We start from the raw sequence: 11,810 nt of genomic DNA on the forward strand, positions 1-11,810 counted from the left end.
GCTGAAAATACTTGAGATACTTGATAAATAAAAGACTATTTCAAAAACTTCACTTTATTTCACTTTAAGTACAAGGAACTCGGAGGTATTAGAAGAGAAGTGTTTGCCCGGCGACCGACAGATTAAGACTGATTTATTTCATAATTATTAAAACTAAAATCCTTTGAAACGTAGTGGGGATTTGTCTCGAATGTTCTATACAACGAAAAGGACAAAGTAATGAATTTAGCTGATTAAACAAAATGTTATTCATGCGAACTTGGTGAGAATTGTTAACTAGGCGGAATGTCGATAATAAGATCTTCCTGAGATTGTCGACGTAGATTTATGATTTCGTGAGAGAATGTGTAATGTCAGCTACTACACAATAGTCTGAGAAAAGTTAATATGAACCGTTAATATCAGCTAAAGCTCAGGGTTCTAAGATTTCAGTCTGGACTTGTTAGGAATCTAATATTATGACAGTGGTTAGCAACTTATAATATCAGGGGGTGTACAACATATTATAATATTGTGCACACGAATTTAGTGAAAATCACAGCACATTTCTTATGAAGTTGAAAGACCCCATGCATGAGAGACATCAACCTTATAAATGTTTTTATTAAATACTAATATTATAATAGAATAATCTGTCACGAATATTTTTGTCTGTTTATTGGATCGATAATTAGAAAAGCAATTTGCCTCCTGTGAGGTTTGAATTCACGACCCCTGGTTTACAAGACCAGTGCTCTACCACTGAGCTAAAGAGGCCACATGATGAGAGGTAGTAATATAATATTGTGCAGTTACAGCATATCTCTTATGAGGTTTGAAAGAGCGTACATGTGAGAGACAGCAACCTTATAAATATTCTTAGAAATACTTATATTGTAATAGTAACAATCCAGCACGAATATTTTGTCTGATTTATTGGATCGAGATCTCGAAAAGCATTTTGCCTCCTGTGAGGTTTGAACTCACGACCCCCGGTTTACAAGACCAGTGCTCTACCACTGAGCTAAAGAGGCTACATGTTGAGAGATAGTAATATATTATTGTGCACACGAATTTAGTGAAAATCACAGCACATTTCTTATAAAGTTTGAAAGACCCCATGCATGAGAGACAGCAACGTTATAAATGTTTTTATTAAATACTAATATTATAATAGTAATAATCTGTCACGAATATTTTTGTCTGATTTATTGGATCGATAACTCAAAAAGCAATTTGCCTCCTGTGAGGTTAGAGCTCACGACCCATGGTTTACAAGACCAGTGCTCTACCACTGAGCTAAAGAGGCCACATGTTGAGAGGTAGTAATATAATATTGTGCAGTTACAGCATATCTCTTATGAAGTTTGAAAGAGCGTATATGTGAGAGACAGCAACCTTATAAATATTCTTATAAATACTTATATTATAATAGAAATAATCTAACACGAATATTTTGTCTGATTTATTGGATCGAGATCTCGAAAAGCAATTTGCCTCCTGTGAGGTTTGAACTCACGACCCCTGGTTTACAAGACCAGTGCTCTACCACTGAGCTAAAGAGGCCACATGATGAGAGGTAGTAATATAATATTGTGCAGTTACAGCATATCTCTTATGAGGTTTGAAAGAGCGCACATGTGAGAGACAGCAACCTTATAAATATTCTTATAAATACTTATATAATAATAGTAACAATCCAGCACGAATATTTTGTCTGATTTATTGGATCGAGATCTCGAAAAGCATTTTGGCTCTTGTGAGGTTTGAACTACCACTGAGCTAAAGAGGCCTCATGTTGGGAGATAGTAATACATTATTGTGCACACGAATTTAGTGTAAATCACAGCATATTTCTTATAAAGTTTGAAAGACCCTATACATGAGAGACAGCAACCTTATAAATGTTTTTATTGAATACTAATATTATAATAGTAATAATCTGTCACGAATATTTTTGTCTGATTTATTGGATCGATAACTCGAAAAGCAATTTGCCTCCTGTGAGGTTTGAACTCACGCCCCTGGTTTACAAGACCAGTGCACTACCACTGAGCTAAAGAGGCCACATGTTGAAAGTAGTAACATAAAATTGTGCAGTTACTACTGAGAATTTTGTGTTTTCATTGATTCATGCTTTTAAATATCAAATTTCTGCCTCCTGTGAGGTTTGAACTCACGACCCCTGATTTACAAGACCAGTGCTCTACCACTGAGCTAAAAAACCACATGTTACAAGCAGTAACATAAAATTGTGCAGTTACTACTGAGAATTTTGTGTTTTCATTGATTCATGCTCTTAAATATCCGAGTTTGAAATGTTTGTTTTTTGATTAAATGTTTTTATAAATACTAATATTAAAATAGTAACAATCTGTGATGAATATTTTTGTCTGATTTATTGGATCGATAACTAGAAAAGCAATTTGCCTCCGTTGAGGTTTGAACTCACGACTTCTACTTCCTGTGATTCAAGAAAACAAAAACATAATATCCTATGAGGGTCTTGAATTTGTGCCTCTTTAGCTCAGTGGTAGAGCACTGGTCTCGTAAACCAGGGGTCGTGTGTTCAAACCTCACAGGAAGTAAAATGCTTTTCGAGATCTCGATCCAGTAAATCAGACAAAATATTTGTGTTAGATTATTACTATTATAATATAAGTATTTATGAGAATATTTATAAGGTTGCTGTCTCTCACATATACGCTCTTTCAATCTTCATAAGAGATATGCTGTAACTGCACAATATTATATTACTACCTCTCAGTATGTGGCCTCTTTAGCTCAGTGGTGGAGCACTGGTCTTGTAAACCAGGGGTCGTGAGTTCAAACGTCACAGGAGGCAAACTGAATTTCTCATTCGATGCTGCGCTTTTTCTTAAATTTATTAATGCTGTAATTTTTCCTTAATTTTATAAAAGTAAAAAAGCAGCAACGTTTGGTATAAATCGAATACACTTCTACTTCCTGTGATTCAAAAAAACAAAAACATAATATCCTATGAGGGTTTTGAACTCGTACCTCTTTAGCTCAGTAGTAGAGCACTGGTTTCGTAAACCAGGGGTCGTTAGTTCAAACCTCACAGGAGGCCAATTGCTTTTCGAGTTATCGATCCAATAAATCAGACAAAATATTCGTGACAGATTATCACTATTATAATATTAGTATTTAATAAAAACATTTATAAGGTTGCTGTCTCTCATGTATAGGGTCTTTCAAACTTCATAAGAAATAGGCTGTGATTTTCACTAAATTCGTGTGCCTTCTTAACTTTGTAAAAAAAACTACTCCTACACCAACGTTTGGAATAAATCGAATAGACTTATGCCGCTTGTAACCAAATTTATAAAAAGAAATATTTAAAAAAAATTATAATAGTTCAAAAATTAATTTGGCGTGCTGTGATTTATTCTTTATAAAAGATATTTAGACTTTATTAAAGAAAAAAAGCACCAACGTTTCAAACTCGGATATTTAAAAGCATGAATCAATGAAAACACAAAAACCTCAGTAGTAACTGCACAATATTATATTACTACCTCTCACCGTGTGGCCTCTTTAGCTCAGTGGTAGAGCACTGGTCTTGTAAACCAGGGGTCGTGAGTTCAAACCTCACAGGAGGCAAACTGACTTTCTCATTCGATGCTGCGCTTTTTCCTAAATTTATTAATGCTGTAATTTTTCCTTAACTTTATAAAAGTCAAAAAGCAGCAACGTTTGGTATAAATCGAATACACTTTTTCTTCCTGTGATTCAAAAAAACAAAAACATAATATCCTATGAGGGTTTTGAACTCGTGCCTCTTTAGCACAGTGGTAGAGCACTGGTTTCGTAAACCACGGGTCGTGAGTTCAAACCTCACAGGACAGATTATAACTGTTATAATATTAGTATTTATGAAAACATTTATAAGGTTGCTGTCTCTTACGTATAGGCTCTTTCAAACTTCATAAGAGATATGCTGTAACTGCACAATATTATATTACTACCTCCCAACATGTGGCCTCTTTAGCTCAGTGGTGTAACACTGGTCTTGTAAACCAGGGGTCGTGAGTTCAAACTTTACAGGAAGCAAATTGTTTTCAGAGCTAACGATCCAATAAAACAGATAAAAAAATAATCTACACAGATTGTTACCCTTTTAATATTAGTATTTATAAAAACATTTAATCAAAAAACTAACATGTCAATCTCGGATATTAAAAGCATGAATCAATGAAAACACAGAAATCTCAGTAGTAACTGCACAATATTATATTACTAGCTTACAACATGTGGCCTCTTTAGCTCAGTAGTAGAGCACTGGTCTTGTAAACCAGGGGTTGTGAGTTCAAACACCACAGGAGGCAAAATGCTCTTCGAGATCTCGATCCAATAAATCACCCAAAATATTCGTGCTGGATTGTTACTATTATAACATAAGTATTTATAAGAATATTTATAAGGTTGCTGTCTCTCACATGTACGCTCTTTCAAACTTCATAAGAGATATGCTATAACTGCACAATATTATATTACTACCTCTCAATATGTGGCCTCTTTAGCTCAGTGGTAGAGCACTGGTCTTGTAAACCAGGGGTCGTGAGTTCAAACCTCACAGGAGGCAAATTGCTTTTCGAGTTATCGATCGAATAAATCACACAAAAATATTCGTGACAGATTATTACTATTATAATATTGGTATTTAATAAAAACATTTATAAGGTTGCTGTCTCTCATGCATGAGGTCTTTCAAACTTTATAAGATATATGCTGTAACTGCACAATATTATATTACTACCAACCAACATGTGGCCTCTTTAGCTCAGTGGTAGAGCGCTGGTCTCGTAAACTAGGGGTCGTGAGTTCAAACCTCACAGGAGGCAAACTGCTTTTCGAGTTATCGATCCAATAAATCAGACTAAAATATTCGTGGCAGATTATTACTATTATAATATTAGTATTTATTAAAAAAATTATAAGGTTGCTGTCTCTCATGTATAGGGTCTTTCAAACTTTATAAGAAATATGCTGTGATTTTCACTAAATTCGCGTGCACAATATTGTATTACTATCTCCCAACATGTGGCCTCTTTAGCTCAGTGGTAGATCGAATAGACTTATGCCGCTTGTGACCAAATTTATAAAAAGAAATATTTAAAAAAAATTATAATAGTTCAAAAATTAATTTGGCGTGCTATGATTTATTTTTTATAAAAGATATTTAGACTTTATTAAAGAAAAAAAAACACCAACGTTTGCCATAAAACAAATAAATTTCTGCCTCCTGTGAGGTTTGAACTCACGACCCCTGGTTTACAAGACCAGTGCTCTACCACTGAGCTAAAGAGGCCACATGTTGAAAGTAGTAACATAAAATTGTGCAGTTACTACTGAGAATTTTGTGTTTTCATTGATTCATGCTTTTAAATATCCGAGTTTGCAATGTTTGTTTTTTGATTAAATGTTTCTAAGAGGCCAAATGATGAGAGGTAGTAATATAATATTGTGCAGTTACAGCATATCTCTTATGAGGTTTGAAAGAGCGTACATGTGAGAGACAGCAACCTTATAAATATTCTTATAAATACTTATATTATAATAGTAATAATCTAACACGAATATTTTGTCTGATTTATTGGATCGAGATCTCGAAAAGCATTTTGCCTCCTGTGAGGTTTGAACTCACGACCCCTGGTTTACAAGACCAGTGCTCTACCACTGAGCTAAAGAGGCCACATGTTGGGAGATAGTAATACAATATTGTGCACACGAATTTAGTGAAAATCACAGCATATTTCTTATAAAGTTTGAAAGACCCTATACATGAGAGACAGCAACCTTATAATTTTTTTAATAAATACTAATATTATAATAGTAATAATCTGCCACGAATATTTTTGTCTGATTTATTGGATCAATAACTCGAAAAGCAGTTTGCCTCCTGTGAGGTTCGAACTCACGACCCCGGTTTACAAGACCAGTGCTCTACCACTGAGCTAAAGAGGCCACATGTTGGTAGATAGTAATATAATATTGTGCACACGAATTTAGTGAAAATTACAGCACATTTCTTATGAAGTTTGAAAGACCCCATGCATGAGAGACAGCAACGTTATAAACGTTTTTATTAAATACTAATATTATAATAGTAATAATCTGTCACGAATATTTTTGTCTGATTTATTGGATCGATAACTCAAAAAGCTATTTGCCTCCTGTGAGGTTTGAACTCACGACCCCTGGTTTACGAGACCAGTGCTCTACCACTGAGCTAAAGAGGCCACATGTTGAGAGGTAGTAATATAATATTGAGCAGTTCCAGCATATATCTTATGAGGTTTGAAAGAGCGTAAATGTGAGAGACAGCAACCTTATAAATATTCTTATAAATACTTATATTATAATAGTAATAATCTAACACGAATATTTTGTCTGATTTATTGGATCAAGATCTAGAAAAGCATTCTGCCTCCTGTGAGGTTTGAACTCACGACCCCTGGTTTACAAGACCAGTGCTCTACCACTGAGCTAAAGAGGCCACATGTTGAGAGATAGTAATATATTATTGTGCACACGAATTTAGTGAAAATCACAGCATATTTATTACAAAGTTTGAAAGAACCTATACATGAGAGACAGCAACCTTTTAAATGTTTTTATTAAATACTAATATTATAATAGTAATAATCTGTCACGAATATTTTTGTCTGATTTTTTGGGTCGATAACTCGAAAAGCAATTAGCCTCCTGTGAGGTTAAAACTCACGACCCCTGGTTTACAAGACTAGTGCTCTACCACTGAGCTAAAGAGGCCACATGTTGAGAGTTAGTAATATAATATTGTGCAGTTACAGCATATCTCTTATGAAGTTTGAAAGAGCGTATATGTGAGAGACAGCAACCTTATAAATATTCTTATAAATACTTATATTATAATAGTAATAATCTAACACGAATATTTTGTCTGATTTATTGGATCGAGATCTCGAAAATCATTTTGCCTTCTGTGAGGTTTGAACTCACGACCCCTGGTTTACGAGACCAGTGCTCTACCACTGAGCTAAAGAGGCCACAGGTTCGGAGATAGTAATACAATATTGTGCACGAATTTAGTGAAAATCACAGCATATTTCTTATAAAGTTTGAAAGACCCTATACATGAGAGACAGCAACCTTATAATTTTTTTTAATAAATACTAATATTATAATAGTAATAATCTGCCACGAATATTTTTGTCTGATTTATTGGATCGATAACTCGAAAAGCAGTTTGCTTCCTGTGAGGTTTGAACTCACGACCCCTAGTTTACGAGACCAGCGCTCTACCACTGAGCTAAAGAGGCCACATGTTGGTTGGTAGTAATATAATATTGTGCAGTTACATCATATCTCTTATGAGGTTTGAAAGAGCGTACATGTGAGAGACAGCAACCTTATAAATATTCTTATAAATACTTATATTGTAATAGTAATAATCTAACACGAATATTTTGTCTGATTTATTGGATCAAGATCTAGAAAAGCATTCTGCCTCCTGTGAGGTTTGAACTCACGACCCCTGGTTTACGAGACCAGTGCTCTACCACTGAGCTAAAGAGGCCACATGATGAGAGGTAGTAATATAATATTGTGCAGTTACAGCATATCTCTTGTGAGGTTTGAAAGAGCGTACATGTGAGAGACAGCAACCTTATAAATATTCTTATAAATACTTATATTATAATAGTAATAATCTAACACGAATATTTTGTCTGATTTATTGGATCGAGATCTCGAAAAGCATTTTGCCTCCTGTGAGGTTTGAACTCACGACCCCTGGTTTACAAGACCAGTGATACAATATTGTGCACACGAATTTAGTGAAAATTACAGCATATTTCTTATAAAGTTTGAAAGACCCTATACATGAGAGACAGCAACCTTATAATTTTTTTAATAAATACTAATATTATAATAGTAATAATCTGCCACAAATATTTTTGTCTGATTTATTGGATCGATAACTCGAAAAGCAGTTTGCCTCCTGTGAGGTTTGAACTCACGACCCCTAGTTTACGAGACCAGCGCTCTACCACTGAGCTAAAGAGGCCACATGTTGGTTGGTAGTAATATAATATTGTGCAGTTACAGCATATATCTTATGAAGTTTGAAAGAGCGTATGTGTGAGAGACAGCAACCTTATAAATATTCTTATAAATACTTATATTATAATAGTAATAATCTAAGACGAATATTTTGTCTGATTTATTTAATCGAGATCTCGAAAAGCATTTTGCCTCCTGTGAGGTTTGAACTCACGACCCCTGGTTAACGAGACCAGTGCTCTACCACTGAGCTAGAGAGGCCACATGTTGGTGGGTAGTAATATAATATTGTGCACACGAATTTAGTGAAAATCACAGCACATTTCTTATGAAGTTTGAAAGACCCCATGCATGAGAGACATCAACCTTATAAATGTTTTTATTAAATACTAATATTATAATAGTAATAATCCGTCACGAATATTTTTGTCTGTTTATTGGATCAATAACTCGAAAAGCAATTTGCCTCCTGTGAGGTTTGAACTCACGACCCCTGGTTTACAAGACCAGTGCTCTACCACTGAGCTAAAGAGGCCACATGATGAGAGGTAGTAATATAATATTGTGCAGTTACAACATATCTCTTATGAGGTTTGAAAGAGCGTACATGTGAGAGACAGCAACCTTATAAATATTCTTAGAAATACTTATATTGTAATAGTAACAATCCAGCACGAATATTTTGTCTGATTTATTGGATTGAGATCTCGAAAAGCATTTTGCCTCCTGTGAGGTTTGAACTCACGACCCCCGGTTTACAAGACCAGTGCTCTACCACTGAGCTAAAGAGGCTACATGTTGGGAGATACTAATATAATATTGTGCACACGAATTTAGTGAAAATCACAGCACATTTCTTATGAAGTTTGAAAGACCCCATGCATGAGAGACAGCAACGTTATAAATGTTTTTATTAAATACTAATATTATAATAGTAATAATCTGTCACGAATATTTTTGTCTGATTTATTGGATCGATAACTCAAAAAGCAATTTGCCTCCTGTGAGGTTTGAACTCACGACCCCTGGTTTACGAGACCAGTGCTCTACCACTGAGCTAAAGAGGCCACATGTTGAGAGGTAGTAATATAATATTGTGCAGTTCCAGCATATATCTTATGAGGTTTGAAAGAGCGCAAATGTGAGAGACAGCAACCTTATAAATATTCTTATAAATACTTATATTATAGTAGTAATAATCTAACACGAATATTTTGTCTGATTTATTGGATCAAGATCTTGAAAAGCATTTTGCCTCCTGTGAGGTTTGAACTCACGACCCCTGGTTTACAAGACCAGTGCTCTACCACTGAGCTAAAAAGGCCACATGATGAGAGGTAGTAATATAATATTGTGCAGTTACAGCATATTTCTTATGAGGTTTGAAAGAGCGCACATGTGAGAGACAGCAACCTTATAAATATTCTTATAAATACTTATATTATAATAGTAACAATCCAGCACGAATATTTTGTCTGATTTATTGGATCGAGTTTGAACTCACGATCCCTGGTTTACAAGACCAGTGCTCTACCACATATAGATCCAATAAATCATACAAAATATTCGTGACAGATTATCACTATTATAATATTAGTATTTAATAAAAACATTTATAAGGTTGCTGTCTCTCATGTATAGGTTCTTTCAAACTTTATAAGAAATATGCTGTGATTTTCACTAAATTCGTGTGCCTTCTTAACTTTGTAAAAAAAAACAACTCCAACGCCAACGTTTGGAATAAATCGAATAGACTTATGCCGCTTGTGACCAAATTTATAAAAAGAAATATTTAAAAAAAATTATAACAGTTCAACAAATAATTTGGCGTGCTGTGATTTATTCTTTATAAAAGATATTTAGACTTTATTAAAGAAAAAAAAACACCAACGTTTGCCATAAAACAAATAAACGTTTTTATTAAATACTAATATTATAATAGTAATAATCTGTCACAAATATTTTTGTCTGATTTATTGGATCGATAACTCAAAAAGCTATTTGCCTCCTGTGAGGTTTGAACTCACGACCCCTGGTTTACGAGACCAGTGCTCTACCACTGAGCTAAAGAGGTCACATGTTGAGAGGTAGTAATATAATATTGTGCAGTTCCAGCATATATCTTATGAGGTTTGAAAGAGCGTAAATGTGAGAGACAGCAACCTTATAAATATTCTTATAAATACTTATATTATAATAGTAATAATCTAACACAAATTTGCCTCCTGTGAGTTTGAACTCACGACCCCTGGTTTACAAGACCAGTGCTCTACCACTGAGCTAAAGAGGCCACATGTTGAGAGATAGTAATATATTATTGTGCACACGAATTTAGTGAAATCACAGCATATTTCTTACAAAGTTGAAAGAACCTATACATCAGAGACAGCATATATCTTATGCCTTTTAAATGTTTTTATTAAATACTAATATTATGATAGTAATAATCTGTCACGAATATTTTTGTCTAATTTTTTGGGTCGATAACTCGAAAAGCAATTAGCCTCCTGTAAGGTTAGAACTCACGACCCCTGGTTTACAAGACCAGTGCTCTACCACTGAGCTAAAGAGGCCACATGTTGAGAGGTAGTAATATAATATTGTGCAGTTACAGCATATCTCTTATGAGGTTTGAAAGAGCGTACATGTGAGAGACAGCAACCTTATAAATATTCTTATAAATACTTATATTATAATAGTAATAATCTAACACGAATATTTTGTCTGATTTATTGGATCGAGATCTCGAAAAGCATTTTGCCTCCTGTGAGGTTTGAACTCACGACCCAGTGCTCTACCACTGGGTTTACAAGCCCAGTGCTCTACCACTGAGCTAAAGAGGCCACATGTTGGGAGATAGTAATACAATATTGTGCACACGAATTTAGTAAAAATCACAGCATATTTCTTACAAGTTTGAAAGACCCTATACATGAGAGACAGCAACCTTATAATTTTTTTTTATAAATACTAATGTTATAATAGTAATATAATCTGCCACGAATATTTTTGTCTGATTTATTGGATCGATAACTCGAAAGCAGTTTGCCTCCTGTGAGGTTTGAACTCACGACCCCTAGTTTACGAGGCCAGCGCTCTACCACTGAGCTAAAGAGGCCACATGTTGTTGGTAGTAATATAATACTTGTGCATTACCGCATATATCTTATGAAGTTCGAAAGAGCGTATGTGTGAGAGACAGCAACCTTATAAATATTCTTATAAATACTTATATTATAATAGTAATAATCTAACACGAATTTTGTCTATGATTTATTTAATCGAGATCTCGAAAGCATTTTGCCTCCTGTGAGGTTTGAACTCACGACCCCTGGTTTACGAGACCAGTGCTCTACCACTGAGCTAGAGAGGCCACATGGTGGTGGGTAGTAATATAATTTGTGCACACGAATTTAGTGAAAATCACAGCACATTTCTTATGAAGTTTGAAAGACCCCATGCATGAGAGACATCAACCTAATATAAATGTTTTATTAAATACTAATATTATAATAGTAATAATCTGTCACGAATATTTTTGTCTGTTTATTGGATCGATAATTAGAAAAGCCATTTGCCTCCTGTGAGGTTTGAATTCACGACCCCTGGTTTACAAGACCAGTGCTCTACCACTGAGCTAAAGAGGCCACATTATGAGAGGTAGTAATATAATATTGTGCAGTTACAGCATATCTCTTATGAGGTTTGAAAGAGCGTACATGTGAGAGACAGCAACCTTATAAATATTCTTAGAAATACTTATA

The 11,810-nt window shown here is 34.5% G+C and overlaps 33 non-coding genes across 33 annotated transcripts; 5 read left to right on the top strand and 28 right to left on the bottom strand.

Annotated features, from left to right (window-relative positions):
- Window positions 1-684: 684 nt before the first annotated feature.
- On the bottom strand, window positions 685-756 carry Trnat-ugu. Its single transcript has one exon. It is a non-coding gene; the product is annotated as a tRNA-Thr (tRNA).
- Window positions 757-941: 185 nt separating this feature from the next.
- Trnat-ugu lies at window positions 942-1,013 on the bottom strand. The gene has a single exon. It is a non-coding gene; the product is annotated as a tRNA-Thr (tRNA).
- Window positions 1,014-1,216: 203 nt separating this feature from the next.
- Trnat-ugu lies at window positions 1,217-1,288 on the bottom strand. Its single transcript has one exon. It is a non-coding gene; the product is annotated as a tRNA-Thr (tRNA).
- Window positions 1,289-1,473: 185 nt separating this feature from the next.
- Trnat-ugu lies at window positions 1,474-1,545 on the bottom strand. The gene has a single exon. It is a non-coding gene; the product is annotated as a tRNA-Thr (tRNA).
- Window positions 1,546-1,974: 429 nt separating this feature from the next.
- Window positions 1,975-2,045, bottom strand: Trnat-ugu. The gene has a single exon. It is a non-coding gene; the product is annotated as a tRNA-Thr (tRNA).
- Window positions 2,046-2,134: 89 nt separating this feature from the next.
- Trnat-ugu lies at window positions 2,135-2,206 on the bottom strand. The gene has a single exon. It is a non-coding gene; the product is annotated as a tRNA-Thr (tRNA).
- Window positions 2,207-2,495: 289 nt separating this feature from the next.
- Trnat-cgu lies at window positions 2,496-2,567 on the top strand. Its single transcript has one exon. It is a non-coding gene; the product is annotated as a tRNA-Thr (tRNA).
- Window positions 2,568-2,752: 185 nt separating this feature from the next.
- Window positions 2,753-2,824, top strand: Trnat-ugu. The gene has a single exon. It is a non-coding gene; the product is annotated as a tRNA-Thr (tRNA).
- Window positions 2,825-3,531: 707 nt separating this feature from the next.
- Window positions 3,532-3,603, top strand: Trnat-ugu. The gene has a single exon. It is a non-coding gene; the product is annotated as a tRNA-Thr (tRNA).
- Window positions 3,604-4,513: 910 nt separating this feature from the next.
- Trnat-ugu lies at window positions 4,514-4,585 on the top strand. Its single transcript has one exon. It is a non-coding gene; the product is annotated as a tRNA-Thr (tRNA).
- Window positions 4,586-4,772: 187 nt separating this feature from the next.
- Window positions 4,773-4,844, top strand: Trnat-cgu. Its single transcript has one exon. It is a non-coding gene; the product is annotated as a tRNA-Thr (tRNA).
- Window positions 4,845-5,239: 395 nt separating this feature from the next.
- Window positions 5,240-5,311, bottom strand: Trnat-ugu. Its single transcript has one exon. It is a non-coding gene; the product is annotated as a tRNA-Thr (tRNA).
- Window positions 5,312-5,622: 311 nt separating this feature from the next.
- Window positions 5,623-5,694, bottom strand: Trnat-ugu. Its single transcript has one exon. It is a non-coding gene; the product is annotated as a tRNA-Thr (tRNA).
- Window positions 5,695-5,896: 202 nt separating this feature from the next.
- On the bottom strand, window positions 5,897-5,967 carry Trnat-ugu. Its single transcript has one exon. It is a non-coding gene; the product is annotated as a tRNA-Thr (tRNA).
- Window positions 5,968-6,170: 203 nt separating this feature from the next.
- Window positions 6,171-6,242, bottom strand: Trnat-cgu. Its single transcript has one exon. It is a non-coding gene; the product is annotated as a tRNA-Thr (tRNA).
- A 185-nt stretch (window positions 6,243-6,427) lies between these two features.
- Window positions 6,428-6,499, bottom strand: Trnat-ugu. The gene has a single exon. It is a non-coding gene; the product is annotated as a tRNA-Thr (tRNA).
- Window positions 6,500-6,702: 203 nt separating this feature from the next.
- On the bottom strand, window positions 6,703-6,774 carry Trnat-ugu. Its single transcript has one exon. It is a non-coding gene; the product is annotated as a tRNA-Thr (tRNA).
- A 185-nt stretch (window positions 6,775-6,959) lies between these two features.
- Window positions 6,960-7,031, bottom strand: Trnat-cgu. Its single transcript has one exon. It is a non-coding gene; the product is annotated as a tRNA-Thr (tRNA).
- A 201-nt stretch (window positions 7,032-7,232) lies between these two features.
- Window positions 7,233-7,304, bottom strand: Trnat-cgu. Its single transcript has one exon. It is a non-coding gene; the product is annotated as a tRNA-Thr (tRNA).
- Window positions 7,305-7,489: 185 nt separating this feature from the next.
- On the bottom strand, window positions 7,490-7,561 carry Trnat-cgu. The gene has a single exon. It is a non-coding gene; the product is annotated as a tRNA-Thr (tRNA).
- Window positions 7,562-7,978: 417 nt separating this feature from the next.
- Window positions 7,979-8,050, bottom strand: Trnat-cgu. The gene has a single exon. It is a non-coding gene; the product is annotated as a tRNA-Thr (tRNA).
- Window positions 8,051-8,235: 185 nt separating this feature from the next.
- On the bottom strand, window positions 8,236-8,307 carry Trnat-cgu. The gene has a single exon. It is a non-coding gene; the product is annotated as a tRNA-Thr (tRNA).
- Window positions 8,308-8,509: 202 nt separating this feature from the next.
- Trnat-ugu lies at window positions 8,510-8,581 on the bottom strand. Its single transcript has one exon. It is a non-coding gene; the product is annotated as a tRNA-Thr (tRNA).
- A 185-nt stretch (window positions 8,582-8,766) lies between these two features.
- On the bottom strand, window positions 8,767-8,838 carry Trnat-ugu. The gene has a single exon. It is a non-coding gene; the product is annotated as a tRNA-Thr (tRNA).
- A 203-nt stretch (window positions 8,839-9,041) lies between these two features.
- On the bottom strand, window positions 9,042-9,113 carry Trnat-cgu. Its single transcript has one exon. It is a non-coding gene; the product is annotated as a tRNA-Thr (tRNA).
- A 185-nt stretch (window positions 9,114-9,298) lies between these two features.
- On the bottom strand, window positions 9,299-9,370 carry Trnat-ugu. Its single transcript has one exon. It is a non-coding gene; the product is annotated as a tRNA-Thr (tRNA).
- A 678-nt stretch (window positions 9,371-10,048) lies between these two features.
- Trnat-cgu lies at window positions 10,049-10,120 on the bottom strand. Its single transcript has one exon. It is a non-coding gene; the product is annotated as a tRNA-Thr (tRNA).
- Window positions 10,121-10,265: 145 nt separating this feature from the next.
- On the bottom strand, window positions 10,266-10,336 carry Trnat-ugu. Its single transcript has one exon. It is a non-coding gene; the product is annotated as a tRNA-Thr (tRNA).
- A 211-nt stretch (window positions 10,337-10,547) lies between these two features.
- Trnat-ugu lies at window positions 10,548-10,619 on the bottom strand. The gene has a single exon. It is a non-coding gene; the product is annotated as a tRNA-Thr (tRNA).
- Window positions 10,620-10,804: 185 nt separating this feature from the next.
- On the bottom strand, window positions 10,805-10,889 carry Trnat-ugu. The gene has a single exon. It is a non-coding gene; the product is annotated as a tRNA-Thr (tRNA).
- A 203-nt stretch (window positions 10,890-11,092) lies between these two features.
- Window positions 11,093-11,164, bottom strand: Trnat-cgu. Its single transcript has one exon. It is a non-coding gene; the product is annotated as a tRNA-Thr (tRNA).
- Window positions 11,165-11,347: 183 nt separating this feature from the next.
- Trnat-cgu lies at window positions 11,348-11,419 on the bottom strand. Its single transcript has one exon. It is a non-coding gene; the product is annotated as a tRNA-Thr (tRNA).
- Window positions 11,420-11,621: 202 nt separating this feature from the next.
- Window positions 11,622-11,693, bottom strand: Trnat-ugu. Its single transcript has one exon. It is a non-coding gene; the product is annotated as a tRNA-Thr (tRNA).
- Between the last annotated feature and the right edge of the window lie 117 nt (window positions 11,694-11,810).

This window comes from Ctenocephalides felis, unplaced genomic scaffold (assembly GCF_003426905.1).
Source record: "Ctenocephalides felis isolate EL2017-DRISC unplaced genomic scaffold, ASM342690v1 CF-g0.4_SCAFFOLD_03594, whole genome shotgun sequence".
NCBI lineage: Eukaryota > Metazoa > Arthropoda > Insecta > Siphonaptera > Pulicidae > Ctenocephalides > Ctenocephalides felis.